This window comes from Tachypleus tridentatus, chromosome 13 (genome assembly GCF_004210375.1).
Source record: "Tachypleus tridentatus isolate NWPU-2018 chromosome 13, ASM421037v1, whole genome shotgun sequence".
NCBI lineage: Eukaryota > Metazoa > Arthropoda > Merostomata > Xiphosura > Limulidae > Tachypleus > Tachypleus tridentatus.
Genome location: NC_134837.1, coordinates 106,597,760 through 106,624,852, shown reverse-complemented (window position 1 = coordinate 106,624,852; position 27,093 = coordinate 106,597,760). Strand labels below are relative to the sequence as shown.

Here is a 27,093-nt window from a genome sequence, read left to right as displayed (position 1 = left end):
CTTAAATGTATTACCATTGTAATCCGCTTGTGCCAGTTAAGTCAGATTTCAGTATCTGTTCTAAGAATCGTCTCGGTATAAGAGGGAATTATTATTTTTTATGTAAGTTACAACGTGAGAAACGATTCGGTTTTCTTTTGTTTGTTTTTGGATATTCACATAAACCTACTCAGCACTAACCGTTTCTTGTTTTGAAGTGATAGAATCGAAGAAAGATAACCAGTCGATAATACCCATCGCCAGTTCCTGGGCTGTTCTTGATTGAGCGAACAGTGGGATTTTAGAGTCACACTAATAATATATTCACGACCTCAAAACTCGGAGCGTGATTTTTATTTTTTATTCTTTTGCGGTGATGGGACGCGAACATTGGACTCAATATCCTAACTCAATTCGACCCAAGATGATTAAAACGTACTATGTAATAACGAATAAGAACTAGTATGAGTAATTAATTATTACAACTTATTATATGATACATCAATAAGAGATAATATAGAAATTACCTGATTTTGATAGTAACCTTTCTTGGCTCAAAACTCTAGAAATTAGGTTTTGATACCCGTGGTATGCCTAACACACATAGCCCATTACGTAACTTTGTGTTTTTAAACAAAGAAACAAATGTATATAGTAATTAAAAGAAATAAACTGAGAAATTGAAACTCAGTATGTAATAACAAATCAACAGTGTGTTTGTTTCAGAACTGTCACGCAAAGCTAAATAAAGGGCAGACTGCGCATATTTTCCCCTGATTCTAAGCTGACAGACTAAAGAGGAGGAAACTAGTCAAAATATCCACCGCCAACTATTTCATTACTCTTGTCTGTCTCTAATTGCAATAAAAATTTATTGTCACTCTCAGAACAACAATTTAATTATTGTTAATCTTTCTACATTGTGTTCTGGGCAAACATCAAGGACAACCACATAAGCCTCACCATTAGCAACAACTTAAACACTAGTAACCACTTAAAAGTTACAAGAAGGTATCCTGTTTAACAACAGAGAAATTTAATAAGTAAGCGTAAATAACAATGAAAAATTGTTAAAATATACAGCCCGTCATAAAAGGATGAAGCGTAAATATTTGATTGGATGTTATGGAAATGAAAGCTCCAAGTTAATTCAAACAAGCAGAAGACGTTAAGTACATAAAAAGTAATATTTGTTAGCTCAAAAACCGTTTTCACAAAAATACTACAAGCCTACTACTGTTTTCCAGTGTAAATAACCCAAAATAAAGTTTTTTGAACTACATTTCGCAGATCTTCTACGTTTTCTATGATGGTTGAATTTCTTTTTTCACTCTCTGTGTGTAATAACCCGAGAATATAACCTTTCATTGCAGTATCGTAGAAATACCATTATCGTTTTTCTTTTAATGTTGTGAACACAGAACTCGTCATTATTAATTATTCAAGTAATTGGAGAGTCCGCCGAACTATAAATACGTACATAAATATTTCCTCAATTCACTTGGCATGATTCATCCTTTACTTGTTTTTTTTAAATGGAAGCATTTGAAACATAAAGAGAAACACCATAGTTCAATTATAAATATTTACCCATAAATAAACATAGTTCTAAGTGTTAAGTTCACTTTGCCCACTTTTAAAAATAGATTTAAATATAAATATAAATATAAAAATATAAATATCCTAAATATTATAAATAAATATAAATATAAAAATATCATAAATATTATAAATATCCTAATTAAATATAAATAAATATAAATATAAAAATATTATAAATATCCTAATTAAATATAAATATAAATAAATAAATAAATATAAATATAAAAATTTTATAATTTCCTAATTAAATATAAATATAAAAATATTACAAATATCTTAATTAAATATAAATATAAATAAATATAAAAATATAAATATCCTAATTAGAGAAACATTCTGTTACAAATATTTTCATTCTATAACGTTTTATCATAAACATATATTTCATAATATTCTTTTAGAAGTTTAACAGTGCGAAGAAACTCTAACTTTCTACAATTTTCAGACAACTTAAAATAAAATCCGTAGTTTGTTATCACTGTTGTTGTGTCTTTCTTTCAGTACAAAGTTGCAATAGTCTATAGCTGTTGCTGCAGCGAGGATCAAACTCCGAATTATGTAGAACGAAAGAGGTAATTCAGTACTCTGACTAATTTTATTGGAATTATTATTACTTTGAAATTTTCGGTTTTAACTTTCAATTAGTATCTTGGAAAGAGACAAATGTTTCGCTTTCGTGAAAAAGATATTTTCGGGAACTGTAGCCACCAGCAATGCATTTTGTCAACACAAGTGTTAATTTACATAAAGTTACATGTACTTGTGAACAAAACCAGCCACTAGCATGAAGCACTTCTGTTTATCGATAATTAAAGACACCAGCGTGGAAACACTTGTATTTTCCAATACTATCATCCAAGAGAAAGGAAGAACATCCATAGTTTAACAACATCAGCTCCTAGTATAGATATACTTACACCTATTAAAACTATCAGCCACCAGCATAGATATACTTGCATCTGTTAATACTACCAGCCACCAGCATAGATATACTTGCATATATCAACACTACCAGCCTCCAGCATGGAAAAACCTGCATATGTTAACACTACCAGCCACCAGCATAGATATACTTGCATATGTTAACACTACCAGCCAACAGCATAGATATACTGGCATATGTTAACACTACCAGCCAACAGCATAGATATACTGGCATATGTTAACACTACCAGCTACTAGCTATTAGCATGGATATATTTGCCTATGTTAACACTGCCAGCCAACAACATGGATATACTTGCATATGTTAATACTACCAGCCACCAGCTTGGATATACCTGCACCTTTTACCTCTACTAGCCAGTAAAATGGAAATACTTGCGTCTGTTAACACTACTAGCCACCAGCATGTACATGCATACATTTTCCAACATTACCAAACACAAGCATGAAAAATAAGAAGCGAAGTGCATGTACTTGTAAACACAATCATGAGGGAAAAAACGTGGTGTACAGCTACTTGCCAACAATGCCAAATAAGTTTACTTTTGACACAATCAACTATCAATAGGGATACAATACTTCAGTAACGTAATTGTCAAAACTATAAACCACCAACATTCTTGATGACGAGAAACCCACTTAAAATAAAAATGTATCTCAGAACGGCTGGTATGGGTATTAGCACTTTTATTGATAAGCAGAGAACAATGTTTTGACCTTCCTAGGTCATCTTCTAAGATACAAACCACCAACATGTAGCACACAAACTTTTCAACACTTCCATTGAGCAGCATAAGATCCACGTACTTGTCAATGTTTTTTGTCAAAATCATGGAGGCACTTGTAATTGCACCACCATCCGTTTCCAACATCTATCATACTTCTACCATTGTACACGGAGTACGTGTAATATCTGCTAAAAGTGTATTCTTACGGATTTTCTCATTTCTAAACGACAAACATTTCTGTTTGTGCTTTCAATAATCCAAGAAAGAAACAATGAAATAGATATGACAAAACGTTGACTCTTACTTTCTTTTGGAATCTTGTTCTTCAGCTGAACTGTGGTTGTTCCTTTTTCTGATCCTTGTTTCGAAAAAGATGTTGATCGACTCGTTTCTTACAGAAAAAAAAAAGAAATATTTCATGAGGGTTGTGTTCAAATAAATGGGTTTATTACACATTCAACGTTTGAAGTTTTAATTTATATTGTTACGTAACATAAGTACAGGTAATAAAATAAACAATATATCACAAATTTTGGCGATAATTATGAAAGTTAAAACCCTCAAGGATGTTTCTTCTGTTTGTTTGTTTTTTAGATTATCGTACATTATACTAAAGAACAGTTTTCACACTCAAAGAAATTACCTGCATACTCATGTTTTAGCGCCATCTATCCATTTTTAACGATACTAATATTTAACGTAACTATAGGTTTCAGTGACATCTATAACCTTATAATAATACTATATTAAGTTATCGTTATAAATATAAATCATATTCGCTCAAATAGTTTGCTAGTTTATATACAAACTAAGTCTGAGAAGTGAGGTTAGCAAGATAATTAATCATCGTAAATATTTTTTAGTTTATATATTTTTAAAACTAGCTGACAGGTACATCGAATAACGATCAAAATTTAACATTATTTGGTGGTTTCACGTTAACACCTAGTTTTGTATTTTAGTACTTCATTGTGATAATAAACTATGCGGAAAAATTAAAGAAATTATTACTATAAATAAAAATACTTTTTAAAACAAGCAAACTAATTATTGTATGATTCATTAATACATGTTTGAAAACAATTTTTGTCAGTCAAAATAATATATTATTATACCTGTCTAATTAAGTAACATATTTCTTTGAGAGTTTTACAAATGTAAATATTTAGATGGTTTATTACTACTTTAAGGTGATTTTGTATTTATGGTGATTGTCTTCTCACAGCTGGTTAAAGACAGTGAAAGGAGGTAGGAATTGTAACGTTGTGAACTCAAACAATCAACTCCTAACCCTTAACAAATTTCCTATAGCTGCTGGTTAGCTTAGCACCGGTGTTGGGATCTTGTCTGCTAAATATAGTATCCAAAACGTGTTTGTAAGCTATGACCAAAGGCATTTTTTGCTATAAGCTAATAATAATAACAAGGATTGGTCAAACAAATATTTTGGTTTCTTAGTCTCATTGTGAACGCTCTTAATTTGTATTAATTTCATAATAGTTGTGTAGTGCTGTTTGGATCGCACATTTACAATTAATTCATCTTATAGTATTAGAATTATTGATTTGTTTACTTATATCTATTTGCTTTGAGCACATTCCGAAGTGATAAGTCACAAATAACTTAATTTACTTTGTTAGGTAGTTTATAAACTAGAGTAAAATTACTTGACGTCGTATTCGTTGATACACTTTAGTTGTCAAATACTTGTTTAGCTAGAAACCAACTGATTGAACGTACATATAAAGTAAGTTTTGGGATCAGTAACTTTTCTTTATTAGAAAACTTATCAAAAATCTGCATTTTAAGTTTAACACATGAATTTTATTTGCTGTATTATAATTTTTCGATTTATTACGTTGTGTATTACGAGTTGTACGTAGAAGTTACTTAAACGTCGATATGTATCAAGTTTATGATATTTGCCAACAAGATTGATACATACAGTTTTCTATTTTAACATAAATGCATTTTAATACAAAAACAACGATACGATTTATAACGATTTTAACAAATAATGATTTATATACAAAAGTTTTACAAAGGTACAAAAAATTCGAAGTCTTCTATTTGGTCTGGAACTGAATAATTTATCAATGGTTCACAATGAGCGAATTAATTCTGAGTTGATATTGTTACACTTCGCTTAATTGATAAGCTAGCTAACTCTATTCTTGGCTGGCCTCACGCCGTTTACAAGCAGACTTTTCACCAACAAAAACATCTAATATCCTCATGGAAATACTAACGTCCGAAGTTAATTCACTAAAGTTAATCGATTTGTAATGTTCAAAATGTATAAACGTTCCTTATCAAATATCTGTAGTTCTCCGATTAATAAGCGTTTATCACATTTATAGCTTCCGAAGTTAATAGTATTTTAAATGTAGCAAACTAACAATTTATTAAAACTGTCTCTTGATGCGTCGATTTATAAACATTAGACGAGGTTCTTCAAAATTCAGTCGGCAACAATATTTTACTTACAAACATAGTACATTGTTGATTCTTACAGTCGAGAATCTCCAACAAATTTACAGATTAGGTGGGAATTTTGCAATACATATTTAACACTCTATGTTACATGTATTTCTAAATATATATTTAACTAAAACAAATATTGATATTTAAATAAATAATATTTAAATATTAGGAAATGCGTTACAGCTGTAGCTGATAGAACCACAGAAGCCACGCAACTCAGATTAACAGTTTTTACAATTTTCTTTGTTTGATCTGTTTTTTACTACAAAGTAATAAATAATAAAATAATTACGTTTTATTTTCTTTAATCAAATGCGGTAATTCACCAATTAATTTCCGATTCTCCTTTCTTTTAATACTCTCATTAGAGGCCTTCTTATATTATAAGACACAGATTTTAACGTTGTTTTCGTCATGCAAAGCAACACATTGAGGTATCTGCACTCTCTCTATCCCGGGAAATCAAAGTCCTGATTTTAGTGTTGTAAGCCCGTTACTTACCGCTGACCAGTAGAGATTGAAATTTACATCAGCAAACATTTGATCATTGCTACAAAAGTGCCTAGGTTTTTGTTATTCATAAACATATATATTCAAATTGAGAGCAAAGTCAAAACGGGCTATCAGCTTTGTTCACTGTGGAGACTCGAAATGTAGAGTTATAAATCCGCAGAATTTCTGTTGTCCTATAATCAGGGGATCTTAATCAAAGTAAAAGTACTTTCAAATATTACGATAAAAACAAAAACATTAAACGTTTTACTGATTCTAATTTATTATTGTTTCCTTCTATAATTTATTTTTGACGAGCAAGTTCGCCTGATAATTTGAGTCCTTTAAGAGTACGTACTATAAAGAAGAGATAAATATTGATAGAAAATAATAAATAATAGTATTTCAGTAGCACGTATTAAAAGAAAATTAGCCTAGCTTTCAAGAATGTTTTATTCGATACCAGTTAATTATGCTTCATATTATAAAAAAAAAATAATTGTGCAAAACTATACGATGAACTATCTCTTCCCTGTTCACCATGAGTATCAAAATCCTGTGTTTAATATTATAATCCCACATTTTAACCTTTGAGCCACAGAGGGGAAATACGTATGAACAACAAAACTTGGAGTAATAGGGTCATAACTTGTCGCTTTGTAATTTTCATTGTGTGTAAAGAAAATATTTTGGAATAAAAGGAAATTAAAATCTACTTTTCTCTGCAATAACAGCATTATAACACATCTATAAAAACTACCTATAAATATAATATATGTATAATGAAATGTCACTGCTTTCCTCATCATAAATATAATTCATTTTTGCTCTAAAGACTTTATTTCATGTTTAATAAGTTCGAAAATTGAATAAATACTAAATCAAAAACTTCATCTGCGTTGATATTAATTTTAAAGAGTTTTACATATATTTGAATATTCGTGATATAAATCCTTTAAATCTGATAAAATAAATGTAAATTTGATTTAGACTGACACACATGCCCCCCGCTAGTACAGCGGTATGTCTCCGGATTTACAACGCTAAAATCAGGGGTTCGATTCCCCTCGGTGGGCTGAGCAGATAGCCCTATGTGGCTTTGCTATAAGACAAACACACTGACACGTGGGTTTCTATGGGTAAAACTGAAATTTCATTACTTGTTGTTAGACGACTGATCGTCAGATGGCAGCACGTAACATTTTTACCATTGATTCACTATAAAGAAGCTACACGAGGTTTTCTAAAACTAATTTGAAATCATAACATTGAAGAATGTAACGTTGTTTCTTTGTCAAACCATTAGATAATGGCACTAAGCGTTCCTGAAGGTATGGAGTGAAAGTCGACTGAATGTCATCAGTACTTTATTGGATTTTAGAGTGGACATTTTAAGGATATTCTATAAATTTGTAATAACATTCTGCTGATACTGTAGTTTTAGTTTAGTTTAGAAAATGGAAAAGCCGAGACGGACTAATAAGTCCCCTATTTTTCCAACACGTTATGTTATAGAGCTGTTTCATCCTCGTGGTTAATATTTTCTCCACCAGTAAAGATAAAATGGAAATAAAACAAAATATTAATAAATATTGTACATCAATCTAGTAATTTAGAAAATGAAAAAAGAAACAACTGGGATGGATCTTTCAGGTTTTAGTCATGATTTAAAAACATGTACCTGAAAAGAAAAAACTGGGATGGATCTTTCAGGTTTTAGTCATGATTTAAAAACATGTACCTGAGAGAAAAAACTGGGATGGATCTTTCAGGTTTTAGTCATGATTTAAAAACATGTACCTGAAAAGAAACCTTGGTTAATTAAACAGCTGTTACAATACAGATGCTTTACAAAAAATCGACCAGAAATTACCTATCATATAACACATGCTTCAAAAGAAAATCTGATTAAAATCACCTACCCCAGATGCTTCTGAAAAAAAAAAAACGACTGCAATTCTGTAATCACAAAAAAACTACTTCAGAATAAACCCTGATAAAATAATTATACATTACCAGTAAAATGAGTAAACTATGGTTACAGAAATGTTCTCCTGTTTGTCAGTATTAGTTACAAAGGGTTATATGCACTCTAACGACTGCAGGCAATACAAGCACAATTTTCTATGCCAGTAAACTTATATTAATCCATTTGGAGAATTTGCCCGTGAAAACATACAACGATTGTTTCAGCAATACCTTTCAGTTGTTTTTCGTTCAGAAAATTTTGACGTAAGACGAATTATTATAAATATTTTATTGTGATACCCTTCGAGGCAACTTCGCGCCCCCGCATAAAATCGATCACAAGCCCTGGGAATTTTCGGTTTATATATTTCATAGGAACGTTCACGCTTTATAATTTGCTTTGTATGAGTCACGTGTAACAACACATGATCAACCCTACAGCACTCTTAATTTCCTCCTTCTTGAAATGCCATCAGTTTTGTGTGTCTGTCTGTCAAGGTTTGTGCGGTGTAATCTTGACGCAGAGTATGTTATATGAACTATACATTTCCTGGGACTCAGCACATGAAACAAAACAAAAACTCAACATATTGAGAAACTAAATAAACACAACCATAAACTGTGTTCACCTGATAAAATTAATGATGAAATCAACAAAATAAAACAACACTTCATCAACATCAACAAATGTCCTCCAAAAACCGCTTAAAAATTAAACGCACATACACCAAGATCAACAACACAGTCAACAATAAACAAACAATAATAAATCCCAAGAAACAACAAACTAACAAACTTTACACTATGCATACCACATACTCCCGATATCAGCAAAAATAAAACCAATATTTGGGAAAAACTTATAACAAAACACAACATTCCAGTACACACCAAATTTATTCAAAATCCAGGTACGAAACTAAAGTTCAATGGAGGACGAAGGGCTTGAACTGGAACATGTTCATCAAGTAAATGTTGTTTTTTCATTACATATCTGTTATTTCATGATAACACAACACCAACATAATTTATAAAACACAATGGAACAACTGCCATGGCTTCTATATTGGAGAAACAAGCAGAAAAATGGAAACCATATTCAACGAACACAAAACACACCTTCACACTTTTTTGAACAGTGCAAATCAAATAAACACAATATAACCATAGAAAATACACACATACTGATTAGTAAAACAAATATAAAAAGGCATTGTTTGTATCTTCTGTGGTTGACATTTATACTGCCCTCTAGTGGCTCAGAGGTATGTCTGCGGACTTGCAACGCTAAAAACCGGGTTTCGATACCCGTGGTGGGCAGAACACAAATAATTCATTGTGTAACTTTGTGCTTAATTCAAAACAACAACAACAACATTTATACTTGCTTAATTTCCGTGTATTTCACTTCCTATCAAAAGACTATAACAGCTTACAAAAAATTCAAATTAGAAACGCCACAACGTCCAGTACGCTCAATGAAGTGCCAATCAGTTGGTAGTGAGATGCACAAGAGTTATGTTACGTTATAACGTTTCTACGGCTGAAAAGGCGAACTCACGACCCTCGGATTACGAATCAGGCGCTTTAACGACTTGGCCTATAAGACTTTCTAATATGAATGCTAAAAACTCAAGAAAAGTAAAGTCAAACGAATGCAGAAAAAAAAAATATGAGAAGCCAAGGAGTACACAGAGAATAATAGAAGTTAACAGATTTCTTGAAGATAACAAACAAACATGAAAATAATGATTAAATTTATAAAAAAATAAAAAATAAACAAGACAAGGTGAAGAAATCTAAAGGCCTTGAAGGAAAGTTCGGTTGGAGAAGGGAAAAAGTGCAGCAGTTTGACAGGAGCGGAATGCAAACCGAGGAAACAAGAGACGAAAAAACGAAAATAAGCCTTAAAAAAACCACAAAAGTAAATTAAATAAAAAATAACAGAACTTTCTTTGGCGGCCCACGTGCATTTATCTTCTCTTGTTTATTTTGTTTTTATTTCTATAAAGTACCAGAAACGTGAAATAGGTGCTTAAACAAAACAATATTATTATATCGTTGTAACGAATATACCGTTATACGTTTATTTTAATACCTACGCCTGTTTCAGTATAGTTTTCTTTTGTGTATGTGACGTATATTGTTGGCTGTATGTTGCGCAAGTCCCGCCTGTTCTCTAAATTTGTAGAAGATTCTCGATCGTAAAAATCAACAATTTGCTAGGTGTGTATATAACAATACTAATGATTCACAACATTGTTGCCAAGCGAACTTCGGTGAACGTTCTAGAGTCTCGCGTGATTCGTATAAAGAGCGGCAAGCGAGACACAGAAGAATAATATTACTAAACAACTACAGTCAGTGTGCTATAGACATCAGAAATTATAATTATGATTAATACCTATTGTTTGGAAAACTACAGAATTTGATGAAGAACGTTTATATATTTCGAATGTTACAAACTGTTTAACTTTCGTAAATTAACTTCGGACGTTACTATTTCTACGTGATCATTAAATTTTGTTGTCAGGGGAAACGTACGGGCGCATTAAGCCGAGTCAGCTGTCAAAAATAAGTGTAGAGGTATATCAACCAATAATTAATTTGCTCCACGTGAATGTTAATAAAAAATTCAGCTCTAGATATTGTTTGTTATACTGTTGTTTATAAACCATTATTTGTAATAACTATTAGTAATAACCGTTATTATAAATTGTATTTTTTTATATTAAAATATATTTGTGTTATAAAATAAAATTGTATGTATCACTCATGTTGGCAAGTATTATAAATTTCATACAGATTACCAGTTAATTAACTTTCAATTTCCAATTTCTGATTATTTGAAATAGTAACACGTTAACATACGTATTATAATAAATTGAAGACTCGTCCGAAATAGATTATAATATGTAACAATAGTAACAATTAATATTAGATATTTGCAAATAAGTGAAAAACCAGTAAACGAAAGTTCAATTTCCGGTCTCGATGTCAACTTATCTGTTTTTTCAGATAAAATATGTAATACTAATTGTTAAAAACAAAGTAAGTAAACCAGGAAGACAACGGAAAAAAAATTACTTGCACTAGCTTAAAAGTCTTGGTAAAGGCGTGAAGATCACAGTCAACAAGATATATGAAAAATTGGACTTTCTAGTATGAAAGATAAAATACTAAGGTCCAGAAAAGTGCTACGTAAGTTCTGTTAGTGGAAAACAAAATCCTAAAAAGAACACTGAAAAGGAAATAAATACGTTAAACTAAACACAAGGTAAAAGACGGTTGACAATTGAAAATAGGACAGAAATGAAAATAAATATTTTTTTATCTGGCTACACGCCAGTGGAGGAAGTGTTAAATTATCTGTTTCATGACAATAACAATGGCAGATTAGATCAGATCTTGGCAGACGTTCAAATCGAAAAATCATCTTTTTCATGTTTATCCACTTATATCTCACCTGTCTCCTTGTCTTAAGGAGAAACGATCGCAATACAAGTCGTTGAAGCTAGAGTATTGGGTTGCCATACCAACTATATAAAGTCGAATAAATAAACTATAAAAAAATCAATAAGTCAAAATATATCAAAGGATTATTAATAAAAGAAATTGAACGCCATTAATAACTGACACGTGGCTGTTCTTAATTATTAGCTCTTATGCTAGCCAGACACTTTATTGCTACGTGATTATTTATGAATGCGACTATCTTGCTGGTATGCCAGTTGTGGTAAATAACAGTAAAATTAATAATAATAAATAAATGAATAATTAGTGTTAAAAATTGGAAAGAAACAAAAATCCTGTGGAACTAATCCTTAGAGTAATTTGAGTTGTAAGAGACGTAAAGAAAGTTTATCGTAATTACACTTCTAGTTTATCTAGTTCAGAACTTTACAGTTGCTGATCATGTGGCTGGTGTTGTGAACAGAACCTTATCCTACTATTATGTCCGGCACAACATGGTCAAGTGATTAAGGCACTCGACTCGTAATCTGAGGAGCGTGGAAATAATGAACAGTTAAAAGGTTTATGAAATTACGCATAAAATTGTTTATGATGCTCGTTTTTCTCCTGTCTATTTAAAAATATTTCAATACGTTTTCACACCTCGGTGGCACAGCGGTGTGTCTGAGGATTTATAAAGATAGAGGACGGGTTTCCATACCTGCAATGTAAATATCAGAGAAAGCTCTTTTGGTTATTTTGTAGTTAACTTAAAATAACACGTTCTATTGTATTTTAATTAACACATTCTGGCGTCTTTATTCATCAGAAAGCTAAATATTTCTTTTCAAGGACGAGAAAAGTTTGTTTCTTTGTTTTCAATCTCAAATCTAAATCTACACAATAGACTCTCCGAGTTGTGCCCACAACAGATATTGAAACCCGGTTTTTTATGTTCTAAGCCTACAGACCTACAGGTCAACAACTGGAATGACATTAATGAAAAAATTCAAATTTAATTAATTCAGAGCTGGAATCGGAAAAGTGAATGAATTTCTGTGATGACATTTTTTACTGATTTCTGCCCATTGCATGAGAAATAAAAACTATTTCTCAGTAACATACGATGAAGACTAGCTCTTCCGACAAATAGACCCATTTTCATCAGGGTTAATAGTTTTTCAAAAAAAAAAACACACCAGATAAATCCGAACTTTTTTTTACCCCTTCAGGTGGAACAGCCTTAACAAGGCTTGTTTGTTTTGGAATTTCGCGCAAAGCAACGCGAGGGCTATCTGCTTGTTTTTGAGTTTTGCCGTCACTAAATTAACAGTGTAAGACTAGAGGGAAGGCAGCTAATCATCACTACCCACCACCAACTCTTGGGCTACTCTTTTACTAACAAATAGTGGGATTATTCGTCACAAGATAACACCCCAGACTGGAAGGGCAAGCATGTTTGGTGCGACAAGGATCCGAACCCGCGACCGTCAGATTACGAGTCGAACGCCTTAATCCACTTGGCCATGCCGATCCGCCTTAATAAGAACCAAACATCAATCTAATAAATTCTAGTATATTCAATAGCATCAGGGCTTATAAAAGTTTTCTCAATATTATCATATAATTTTGTTTAACATATGCGTGTGTGTTTGCTTTATCACAAATATACATCTCAGGCCTAAAACATAAACCTAAAACTTGATATAAACAATCAAACACTTTTTTTAATCCTAAATTCCCTAAATGTTTTTATACTTCTCACGATTATTATTTTTATTCTTCGCTTTACTTGATTTTAATTTTCATAGTTCAACAGTAATTTCTAAAGTTCAAAAAAATAAGACCTTATATTTATTTATATTATTATTTCTTTTTAGTACACCCAACTCACTCCCTCCGTTGGTGCAACGGTAAATCTACGGATTTATAACTCTAAAATCAGGGGTTCGATTCCCCAGGGTGGACTCAGTAGATAGCCTGCTTTGATATAAGAAAACACACAAACTCTAGTAGTTTTTGGAAATCAGACGATTGCTTTATAGGTGGCGCCTCAATGTTTCCTCAAAACTGAAAAAGCGTTTTGAAACTCTGTTCCATGTTATGTTTAGTAAGAAAGTTGGTCATTGTACTCTGCGATAACTCTTAAGACAACGTTTACAAATAAATATTGAGAATAAGAGATCTTTTCCAATCTTCAATAAATCATTGTCTTCAAGAATAACGTTTATCATTAGTTTTAAAAACAATTATATATAAATAAATATATCAATTTATCAATTAATTTTCTTCGGGAAGTTTAATTTATAAATATATGTATATACACGTGTACGAAAAATTTTGTATATGTGTATCAGTACTGAATACTCGATTACAAGGGAGAAATCTATGCTAATAAACAATAAGATAATTCAACTGATATCCTTTATTTTCTTTGATTACTATCGCAATTCGAAAACGTATCTTTTCAACCGAAATACAATTATAAAAATGGCGTTTTCTCCTACTTTACATCTTTCGAAAAAGAATGTTTAAAATAAAACAACAAAAATATTACTCACATGTGATAATCTTTTCACAATTTTAAGATGCTTTTAAAAATTGTTATCATATTTCATTATTATATTTTAATTCAAGTATTTTTATAATGGTTAATTTAAGTGGTCGATTGTTATGGTGAAAAATGGATACTTGCCTATGATTCTGGTGCCTCAAGGTATCCATACTTACCAGCTACAGTGTTGTTAGCGTCAAGTTGGGCCTGAATGATGTTCAGACTTGGAGTTATAATTGCTGGCAGTGTCCTGGCTCTTAGTAAAGGTGGTTTTTTCTTTTGGACGGGCTTCTTCTCGGTTACATGACTGAGAAAAATAAAATAAAGCCGTAACAATATACTGTAGTTGGTGGTTAAAGTTGCCTAGCAAAATTAAAAGTAAAGAAAAATCAAGTTGTTTTTTCTTACTGATGGTATAAGGCTTAAGTAAGAAAGCTGATGAAAACGTTAAGCTTTCACGTTAATTCTATCGTTGAACTATTTATCTCAATAAATATTTATCTACATACCTCGAATCATCGCAAAATTTAACTTCGTTTTAAGCAGTTAGTTTTCAAGAAGTCCATCTCAGAAACGCTATGCCCCCCGCTAGTACAGCGGTAAGTCTACGGATTTACAACGCTAAAATCAGGGGTTCGATTTCCCTCGGTGGGCTCAGCAGACAGCCCGATGTGACTTTGCTATAAGAAAAACACACACAGAAAAGCTATGTGCCAATTTTAATGTCTCGATTAACGTTTAACTCTATCTATTCTTTGGTATCGTTTAGGTCTCATCATCTGTATTGACATCTTTATTTGTAAAAGTCGTCCTTTAATTTAATGTAAAAAGAGCTCTTAATTTCATTAATAGATGTAGGTAGACTTTATATGTTGGGATGCCCAACGTACTCAGTAAGCATAATACAAATACGCGCTCTAAACAATCGACAATGACAGCTAGTTTTACTTCAAAAGATGGTTGCCACTCGTTGTCATTTGCTTCTCTACGTAACAAGTTCCAAAGCAAGGTAAGAAACAATCGCTAAGATACGATCTCTCTTCTTATTGTTTCAATCGAGATGACTCTACTACTCCTTTATCACTAATGTCAGTTTAAACATAAATCTAAACATTGTGTTTTAGACGGTACAAGATGTCATCGCTTAGTTGTAGTAACTACTAGTAATTTTAAAAATATAATAATTTTAATTTAAACAGTATTCTCATTAACACTTGAAGTTAGCTAGTTTACAAAAAGCTCGTGTCTGTAACGGGTTACCGTTATACGTTTATTTTAAAAGCAACGCGTGTTTCAGTATAGTTTTCGTTTTTGTATATGACGTGTATTCTTGGCTGTGTATTGCGCAAATCCAACCTGTTCTTTAAATCTGTAGAAAATTCTCGAGAGTAAAAATATTTGTTTTACGAAAATGCTAACGTCTTTTCAAACATTGTTTAAACTCGCGTAAGTCGAATAAAAACCGAGAGACAGTAGAAGAGTATTATTATTGGTCAGCTAAAGTAAGAGCGCTATAGGCCTCAGAAGCTACAATTGTGATTAACGTCTATTAATCGTAAAACTATAGTATTCGACCAGAAACGTTTATAGATTTCAAATATTACAAACCGTTTAACTTCAGTAAAGCTTCAAACGTTAGTATTTCTACGAGGACTTTACATATTATCGTCATGGAAAACTTACGGGCGCCACAAGCTACCTATCCGTATTTGAATTTCGCGCAAAGCTAGACGAGGGCTATCTGCGCTAGCTGTCCCTAATTTAGCAGTGTAAAACTAGAGAGAAAGCAACTAGTCATCACCACCCACCGTCAACTCTTGGGCTTCACGTTTACCAACGAAAAGTGTAGCCATCATATTGTAACGCCCTCACGGCTGAAAGGGCGAGCATGTTTGGTGTGACGGGAATTCGAACCCCTGACCATCAGATTGCCAGTCGAGTGCCATAACCATCCGGCTATGCTTGGCTATCCGATTGTTACGGACTACAATCTAATTACGGGAACTGTTACATTTATTTACAAATAAATAAATCTGAAGAAAACGTCGAAAATAAAAGAAACACAGATCTAGATCTCCCACTTATCACATTTTACAGGAGAATCATTTATATGTATCTGCGTATATTTTGGTTAAATGCGTTAAATGTTTTTACATTTTCAGTGATATAACGGTTGTCACAGATCGTAAATGTTGAATCGCTGTATTCTAGGTGGCGTAAAAAGTATGTTTGTTTGCAGATAAGCACAATAACACAATGAGCTGTGTATGTTCTGTCCATCTCAGGTATTGAAATAAAATTTCTAGTGTTATAAGTCCGCAGATATACCACTGTGCTACTGAAGGAGCTGTTAAAATCAATCAACCGCTGCTGAATGATAACTAATAAGTGCATTGAAAAAGGAATGTAACTTCATTCTACGTAATATTCACGAAAATGAAAAAAATTGTGTGATTTAATTTAAAATTCCACTATTTTTAAAAGGTGGTATGTGTTTGTGTGTGTTTTGTTATAGCAAAGCCACATCAGGCTATCTGCTGATTTAATACGAAATTTCACTAATGATGGTGACTAACCTAAATGTTGCAAAAACAAAATCACACATTGTTTAAACTACATATTTTTGGCATTTGTTTAAAATAAACAGCTTGGAATAAAGTGTTGAAGTGTGCGATAGAAAACCGCCATCTTTATACACTGATCGATTATGGAAAGGTTGCAGGGAACAGTAGAGTGCTTTGGACGTAACTACCTTACGACAGAGCTCTTTGTGTGGAAACTATCTTTGTATAGGACTATCACCAAGTTGTACGGCCGTCAGACAGAGCATTACCGGCCAAGGCGACAATGATTCTATAGACGAAATAAGGCTTTAAAATCGCTTTGATGCAACGTAGTCACTATTGTACTACATATAATGAACAAACTTTTAAGACTAAACGTTTAGATCATTAAAGTAATCTGAGACTTACCTTCCAATATGATGAGATATTTCCAGCTAATTAGCAAAAGGTTCCAATTTAGATTTCAGTAAAGACCATTTCAACTTTTTATAACAAATTAATAAAAAAATTAAACATTTCGCCAGTGTATAATGAACAACAGTCCTAGAGAAGAAACTTTATACAATCAAACTTTCGCCACTTTCAAAGCTTTGGGTTTATTTACTCTTCTTTGTATTAAATATTTCTAGTAAATAAAAATTAGCAGTAGAAGATTTTGTCTCACGGGAATGACTCCATAACTATAACAAAACTGAATAAGTAAAAAAATCGTTTTATTTTTAAACTCAGTGTTAGGCGTTGGTAAATGTAAAAGTTCAAATGTTCAAAGTAATTTTGAATAGTTGATATGTTATAGAAAATCAGTATTTTTCTTTATTCTGGAATTGGAGATAGTAAAAAATCGGTTTAAATCGTTTTCTCTTTAACCTTTTGGTTTTTCAACATTTAGCAATATAATCATATTTAGCAATATAATCATATTGCTAAAATAAACAATCATATCGATATATCCATAGATTAGAAGTAAAGCATCGTATCAAAGTTTTTATTTTCTCTGTTTTTTTCGTTTATGAGGTTTAGATTGTCAGTAAATCTTGTGAGTGAAATAGAAAAGAAGTACAAGATCTCATTGTTGCGTTCATTCACAGTAAGAAGTTCCATCATGACATACATAAAAATGATGAACATTGTTATTTTATCTAATAACAGTTTTTTATGTTAACGAGTTGTGAGTGGCTAATCGTGTTTTGTTTTTACAAACAGAGAAGTAGATCCAATGAGACAGAACAATTAGTTTAAGAATATTATATATACGGGGCCCGGCATGGCCACGTGGGTTGAGGCGTGCGACTCATAATCTGAGGGTCGCACCAAACATGCTCGCCCTTTCAGCCGTGAGGGCGTTATGGTGTGACGGTCAATCCCACTATTCGTTGGTAAAAGAGTAGCCCAAGAGGGAAGGCAGCTAGTCATCACCACCCACCGCCAACTCTTGGATTACTCTTTTACCAACGAATAGTGGAATTGACCGTAACATTATAACGCCCCCACGGCTGGGAGGGCGAGCATGTTTGGCACGACTCGGGCGCGAACCCGCGACCCTCAGATTACGAAGCGCACGCCTTAACGCGCTAAGCCATGTAAGGCCCCATCGCGCAAAGCTACTCGAGGGCTATCTGCGCTAGTCGTCCCTAATTTAGCAGTGTAAGACTAGAGGATAGGCAGCTCGTCATCACCACCCGCGGCCAACTCTTGGGCTACTCTTTTACCAACGAATAGTGGGATTGACGTCCCATCATAACGGCTGAAAGAGCGAGCATGTTTGGTGCGACCCTCAGATTATGAGTCGCACGCCTCAACCCACGTGGCCATGCCGGACTCATTTCAATTAGTAATATACTATACTATTTGAGATTGAATTACAATTACAATTAGTAATATATTATACTATTTGAGATTGAATTACAATTACAATTAAAGTATGCTATACTATTTGAGATTGAATTACAATTACAATTAATTATATACTATATCATTTGAGATTGAATTAGAATTGCAATTAATAATATACTATACTATTTGAGATTGAATTACAATTACAATTAATTATATACTATATCATTTGAAACTGAATTTCAATTACAATTAGTAATATGATATACTATTTGAGATTGAATTACAATTACAATTAATAATATACTATCCTATTTGAGATTGTATTACAATTAAAATTAATAATATACTATACTATTTGAGATTGAATTACAATTACAATTAAAATATGCTATACTATTTGAGATTGAATTACAATTACAATTAATTATATACTATATCATTTGAGATTGAATTACAATTGCAATTAATAATATACTATACTATTTGAGATTGAATTACAATTACAATTAGTAATATATTATACTATTTGAAATTGAATTACAATTACAATTAATTATATACTATATCATTTGAGATTGAATTACAATTACAATTAATAATATACTATACTATTTGAGATTGAATTACAATTAAAATTAATAATATACTATACTATTTGAGATTGAATTACAATTACAATTAAAGTATGCTATACTATTTGAGATTGAATTACAATTACAATTAATTATATACTATATCATTTGAGATTGAATTAGAATTGCAATTAATAATATACTATACTATTTGAGATTGAATTACAATTACAATTAATTATATACTATATCATTTGAAACTGAATTTCAATTACAATTAGTAATATGATATACTATTTGAGATTGAATTACAATTACAATTAATAATATACTATCCTATTTGAGATTGTATTACAATTAAAATTAATAATATACTATACTATTTGAGATTGAATTACAATTACAATTAAAATATGCTATACTATTTGAGATTGAATTACAATTACAATTAATTATATACTATATCATTTGAGATTGAATTACAATTGCAATTAATAATATACTATACTATTTGAGATTGAATTACAATTACAATTAATTATATACTATATCATTTGAGATTGAATTACAATTAAAATATGCTATACTATTTGAGATTGAATTACAATTACAATTAATTATATACTATATCATTTGAGATTGAATTACAATTGCAATTAATAATATACTATACTATTTGAGATTGAATTACAATTACAATTAATTATATACTATATCATTTGAAACTGAATTTCAATTACAATTAGTAATATGCTATACTTTTGAGATTGAATTACAATTACAATTAATAATATACTATCCTATTTGAGATTGTATTACAATTACAATTAATAATATAGTGTACTGTTTGAGATTGAGTTACAATTACAATTGATTAAATCCTACATTATTTGAGATTGAATTACAATTACAATTAATTATATTCTGTATTACTTGAGATTGAATTACAATTACAATTAGTAATATACTATCTTATTTGAGATTGAATTTCAATTACAAATAATAATATAATATATTACTTGAGATTGAATTACAATTACAATTAACAATATAATATATTACTTGAGGTTGAATTACAATTACAATTAATAATATAATATACTACTTGAGATTAAATTACAATGTTCCTTGTACATCCTCACTTGCTAAATAAAATCAAGACGATTGCAAACTCATGCTATAAACTAATAATAATTATATTACCAATATTATTGTTATATACAGTTATAAACCTTTACTGTTATCAATGTAAATGTTCTCGAACTTTATATTCATTGTTTTAATTTAAATGTTTGCTAGATGACTCATAATGTTATGATCTTGAAAATTAATGAAGTGAGTAGAAGGCGAGTACACTATGGGTATAAGTAAAATAAAGTCGTAACTTGGCGGGTGATGAGTGAGTGAGTGATTCAGATAAGTATTAGTACCGATAGTTACAGCGTATTTTCATTTATTTCATGGATCAGTTAAGCTAAGCATAGCACCATAAGCGACGAATTTCTATTGAAAAGTTAAATGTTAACTTAAGCCTACAACTACAAGTGAAAGGAGCTTTTATCAAACGTTAAGGAAGGGAAATAAATAAATTCGTTATCATTGTGTTTACTAAAATTGTCGTTATTGTTACAAAATACTCCAAAGTAACCAATTCAGTGATATAGCGCGTTACAATATTATTAACTAAAGCGTTTTATATCTCTAAGTTTCAGGATTGTGATAATCATGTTTTTGAAAATGTTATCCCTATACAATTGAAAATGTTCACAATAATCGTACATCGAAAGCAGTTACTGACTGAACAAGGTAAAAGATGTGAATGTGGGATTGAATCAAACAAAAATAAATATTAAAAACAACGTAGAAGTTTTTTTTATTCTATTAGGCATTAAAGTAGAGAGAGAATGTTAAAAATTATACAGATTATTATTAGAAATGAAGAATGATCGATTTAAAATTATGAACTTCAAGAAAAGTGGGTGTTGGCTTTGTGGACACGTCTTCACTAATGGACCTAGAGGAGTCGTAGGAAAATGTCAGTAACATATCCAAAGAAAAGAAAAAAGTTATAAGAGTGGTATAGTACAGAGAGTTAAATACGTTGTATTAAAACTATTTTCAATATATAAATCATCAAGTCACCTAACAACACAGTTAATATAAATTCACGTGGAAAGAAATGTATTACAGCCAGATGTTGCATTATTTGGTGTTACATTGGTATTATAACGGTATGCAACAGCCCTTTTTCGACGCAAAATGTTCATATACTCAGATCATAAATATATGTTTAGATGAAAGATTTAGAAGTTTCAAGAGGAGTATGGTACGTCCCTTGCACCTACTGGCATTGGAAACAAAAGAATATGGATAAACTTAAGGTACCAGTAGTCGTAACACAGCCGTGGTATGCAAAGATCGGTGTCTTGTATAGGTTAGAATCCAAGAAGACGGAGGTCAGAGGCAAAGGTTATTCATGTACCCTAAGCAACAGTACGCAGTATTATAAATAAGGACCAACGTCTGTAAACTCGATACAAATCACGTTCGATTATGGCATACTTCAAACAGCTCGAAAGATAAAATGGATATTCATGCTCTTCCGTACAAAAAGTCATCAGACTATCGATTTCTGTGCGATTGTACTGTTGAAACAAGTATTAGAAAACTGCCGTCCTCATACACCAGTTAGAATATGCAAAACCATACGGGAGTAATGTAGTTCTCTGAACATCACAATGTTATGATGGAGTATTGTGCAATGGAAACTATGCTGCAGTGTTATTGTCAAGATGCACAATTGTCAGACACAGCAGGACCGGACGTGGCAACATGGACTTTAACGACATGATGTGGTTCCAAAACCGTTTTATTATAACGTATTCATCCTCTGTAAAATCACGAAATTCTAAGACTAATAACGATGTCGTAAAGAAAAGGAAAGCACCACATCTAAAGACAGTGTTTCAGGTAAATTAGAATTTAATACATATTTATCTAATTTATAAGTTACAGAGATTCTTAATATGGTAAAATCACCAAACCAGTTTCTTTTTGTCTTTTTTGTATAACGTTATAACGTAAACTGAGGTATTGGTTTGGTTGAAGAGCCTCTAGCCGTACATAATAGAACTATTATAAAATTCAAAGGCTCTTTTGTAATATTTAAGTTCAATAAAGAGAGTCTACAGCCATAAAACATAAAATAAAAATTAGCTGATTTGACACATTTTTCATTTATTAAAGTTAAAGCCTAACAACAGTCTTAATGAACACCGAAAAAGAAATTTTTCTGTCAAGAACAATAGACGAGATTTTGATAAACTAATTATATAAACATAGCATGGGTAAGAGTTAAACCACATAGGACGAACTTGAGTTACATCACACTAATTCCAAATGTCAAAGATCTCAAGCTGGTTTTAAAGAAGTCTCCAAGGTAACAAAGTGTCTTCTTTCAAAGACAGTTAAAAGGATTAACGCTCGTTCTCACACAGCGATATTTCTGGCTATGCTAGGAATCAGTTTAATAGGTACTGTAGTATGCATCTGGAAACAACGCTATGAGTGATTTTATTATCACATTAGACTTAAACAGAGAGACGTTCTTATATTTTGTTCTCGATGTAATGACACTATGGGTGTATATATCAGGTTTATGGAAAAGAATAAAACATTTACATGACCAATAAAGTTGATACATAGGTTGCTGAATTTATTCATATAATTTCTTTCCTATTTAGTCATCTTAACATAATCCAAAATTAGTACTTGAGCTCCTGTTTCGAAACAGTAATATCGTCATTCAAAAGTAAAAACCTTTCATAAACTACAACTAAAAAAATAAACTCGAGAGAACATTATGTCTCAAGATAAGATAAAAATTTGTTCATGTTCTTATAAATATGATATTGAACAATCACACTTTGAAAGACAAAAATTATATTAATGGCTTTGATTTCTAGATAGAAAGTTACAAATGGATATTATAATAAAATGTATAATTCTACTCAAATTCAATGTATCTTATTTTACTTCTGGTTTTTATCAATATAAAAATAGAACTTAATTATAAATACAATGTACATAAAGAATAAATTATTGGTTGATTTGTAATAGCCCCGACAACTCTTGGGCTACTCTTTTACCAACGAATAGTCGAGAAGCTTTGCGCGAAATTCAAAACAAACCAAACTTACTGCCACCAATACAATGGTCTTACCGTTTTACTCTTCTTAAGGATAACTGAAAGGAAATGGAATTCTCCCAGACTAAGTTATTTCAGAAAAAAGTGATAAATCGCATGAGAGAATGGATCTTACGAGTCTACTTCACGAAAATTTACAATTTAGTGTAAAAATTATAAATTTTACTTTTTTTATCAATTTCTTAATTTTCAATACTTTGTGTTTACGTGAAGATGTTTATACATTTGTAGTCTAACAATAAATATACACCTTACATTTCTTCATAAGATTTTAATGTCTCAATTTAAAATATAAATGAGTAAAAACATAAAAAATAACAGCAACGCTGAAACCACTTGTAATTATTTAATTTGAGACAAAAAATGAGTCAAAGAGTTCGTTTATTTTTTTCCAAAATGTTTGTATAAACTTGAGAAATAAAGAGGTACCTCTGTTTATGGTTCTCTCTAATTTTGAACTGGTAGACTAGAGGACAAGCAGTTAATCAGCAGTATTCACCTGTAAATGTTGACTACTATTCTTTGATCGGATAGTATAGTTTGACTGTCATTCTTATTTAGCAATTACAGCGCAAAAGTAAGGATGCGTTTCTGTGGTAACGCGTCAAAGGAAACGTTAACCAACTTGAATATAAAACGTAAATGCCTCAAATTAAAACGTTAATATTTTGACTTTAGACAGTAAATGTGTTCCACTGTTTATGTTTTAAATGTCTGTACTCAAAACACGTGAAATGTTTTGAAGTAAACAGGTTTTCAGAGTGTTTCTATTTGTGTTTTAATCTGAGACATTTCAATTTTCGGTGATATTAATGATTTTGTTTAAATATCTGATGAGAACAAGTATACTTAAGTGAACTTTCCAAAGTTTGTTTGTTTGTTTGTTTTGAATTTCACGCAAAGCTACACGAGGGCTATCTGCGCTAGTCGTCCCTAAGTTAGCAGTGTAAGACTAGAAGGAAGACAGTTAGTCATTACCACCCACCGCCAACTCTTGGGCTAGTCATTTACCAACGCATAGTAGGATTTACCGTGACTTTATAACGACCCCACCTGGCCATACTGGAACAGAATTTTCCGGAAATTGAAGGACTTCCTGTATAGAGACTGAACAACTTCCGGTTACATAAAATCAAAATAGAATGATCAAGCTATTTTTTTCTTCAAGCAGTTATATCAAGCGTCTTTATATTTTCACTTTACTATTCCAGATTGTTTGTTTATGTTGTTTTTAATCCCACTGTTACACAGTGTAAACAGAGCCTATCGCAGGGATCGCACCCAAAGTTTTAGCGTTACTAATCATCAACTTTGCTCTTGCTACACCGAGAGGGGCATTACTTATAACCAGGTAAACGTTTTAGTGCAAATAATAAGTTAGTCCAGTTTCTAATATATCATTCATCGAACAATAATAATGCGAAGACAGGTTAAAGGTTTAGTTATAGTTTTTCTTATTCCATAAAAATGCATTTCTTCTCTCCACACAGCATTTTAAAAACTATCAATTTAACTTACAGACAGAAACGTTCAAATGATACTACTTTGAAGATATTCGTCACCAGTAGTGCTACTGCCTTCTACAGATCCTCCGTGGTATATGGCAGATTTGGAAGAAGAAGAAAAAATATCAAAGACATCAGTAACTTGAATTATTCGCCTTGATTTTTCTCTTTCTGTAGTGGCAGCATTTGAAAGGTATTGTGATTAGCTTGGAAAACCAGACGATTTATAGAATTGTCAGTCCTTCGAGCCAAATACTTTTAAAGGACGTACAGTAAGTTCTTCAGTTTCTGGAAAGGTATGTTTCCATATGGTCAGGTGGTTAAAGTGTTCGACTCGCAATCTGAAGTGTGCGGGCTCGAATCCCCTAACAACAAGCATTTGTTTGGGGCGTTATAAAGTGACGGTCAATCCTATTATTTGTTGGTAAATGAGTAACTCACGATTTGATGGTTGATAGTGATGACTAGTTGCCTTCACTTTAGTATTACATAGCTATATTAGCTGTGTAAGGATATCGTAGATACCCCTTTTATGGCTTTGTGCGAAATTCAAACAAATTTAGCATTTTTAACCGTTTGATTGTTTTTAAGATAATAATATAAGATGTACAACACTGTAAAGAGCCTAAGTGCTTCAATAACTGTGATTTTAACTAAGCCGAATTAAAACCCCGAAGAGAGAAAGTTTCACACAAATCATTGATAATTATTTTAACAATAAATACAATGAATTCATAACATGGAAAATTTAAAAGACAACGATATTTACTATCCAAGACCTACTGTGCCCCTTAAGCCTTTAGTTAATATATTAATTATTTACATGGGCTTAATGACGTTCACAATGAACATACAGATATATAAATGGGACAGTAGTAAATCCTCGGATTTACAATGATAGAATTAGGCATTCAATTCCCCTCGGTGGCATGGCCAGCTGGTTAAAGCACTCGACACATAATCTGAGGGTCGCGGGTTCAAATCCCCGTCACACCAAACATGCTCGCCCTTTCAGCCGTTAGGGCGTTATAATGTTACGATCAATCTCATTTTTCATTGGTTAGCTCAAGAGTTGACGGTAGGTGGTGATGACTAGCTGCCTTTCCTCTAGTCTTACACTGCTAAATTAGGGAGGGCTAGCTGTTAACTAACCCTCTGTTAGGTAACTGTTGGAGTAAGTTCTTTTAAAAATGACCCAATGATCAGCGTGACCCAAGGATCACAACTTCCGAAATCTTTCATACAAAATCGTGCTTCTCACATTAACATTATAGGTGCGCTATAAAAGTGACTAAATTTTCACTATCCAATTAGAGAAGTCCAAGAGTTGGCGAGGGGCGCTACTGATTGACTGCCTTTTTGCTAGTTCATAATTCCGAAAGAAAAAATAAAACAAAATAGTCACACTCTTTTTCCAATACACACTTTAGCATGTCTTTATTGGATGCACTATTCTTGACTACCACGAGCAATGTATGTTCCAATTAATAGAGAAATTGGATGCTAATAACATTTCTGCTTTTCTGCAAAAATAATCAAGTATATTCCTCTCATTCTGTATTTCAGATCATTGTATAAAAACCCAGTTTACACTTGTAAGGATAAAACATAAAGCTTTCACTGTGCTAATTGACATTGATTAACTCATTATAAAATGTGCTTTGTTCAAACAAAACGGGCTATAACTGTAAAATGTGCAACAAGATATCGTTAAAGCAGTTCTAGTTTTGTTTTTAAACTTTACATGTGAAATTTAAGAGATTTAGTTTATGTTTGTTTAAGCGTAAAATTACAGAATGGGCTATCTAAACTGTGCACACTTCAAGGATCGGACCGAATTTTAGAGATATAAGTCACTGAGTTTACATCTGAACCACCAGAAGGCGTTAGGAAATATTGATTTTACTTTTGTAACTTATTTACTAATAAGACCACAACTAAATCATAGAGTGATTCAGATGGTCAGAAAGACTGACACATTTTCTAGTTCTTACAAAACATTTTAACAGCTGCACTTTCATCAGGTGATTTTTCCTTTCTGCTGGCGTAAGATTTTTTTAGCGGCAGATTTAAACTACAGTCCTATTTCATGAGATAAGATGTTTTGTGAATTAAAATGTTCTCTGTGTATTTCTGTAAACAAAATATCATGACAATTTTAACTATTTTTCATTAAACGTCGGAATATTCATAACATTTAGATA

General features: G+C 31.7%; 1 protein-coding gene across 3 annotated transcripts in view; it reads right to left on the bottom strand.

Moving 5' to 3' along the window:
* The window catches only part of LOC143238028 (ankyrin repeat and fibronectin type-III domain-containing protein 1-like), a 192,933-nt gene that overhangs the window by 70,395 nt on the left and 95,445 nt on the right, over positions 1-27,093 (bottom strand). For 2 of the 3 annotated variants that reach the window (XM_076477918.1, XM_076477919.1), the window contains 2 exons: positions 14,382-14,512; positions 3,559-3,645 (listed from right to left, as the gene is read on the bottom strand). The gene's annotated coding sequence lies outside the window, so the exon portion shown is untranslated. Of the gene's footprint in view, positions 1-3,558; positions 3,646-14,381; positions 14,513-14,714; positions 14,852-27,093 lie in introns of those variants that run through there. The other variant, XM_076477920.1, reaches the window with a different exon arrangement.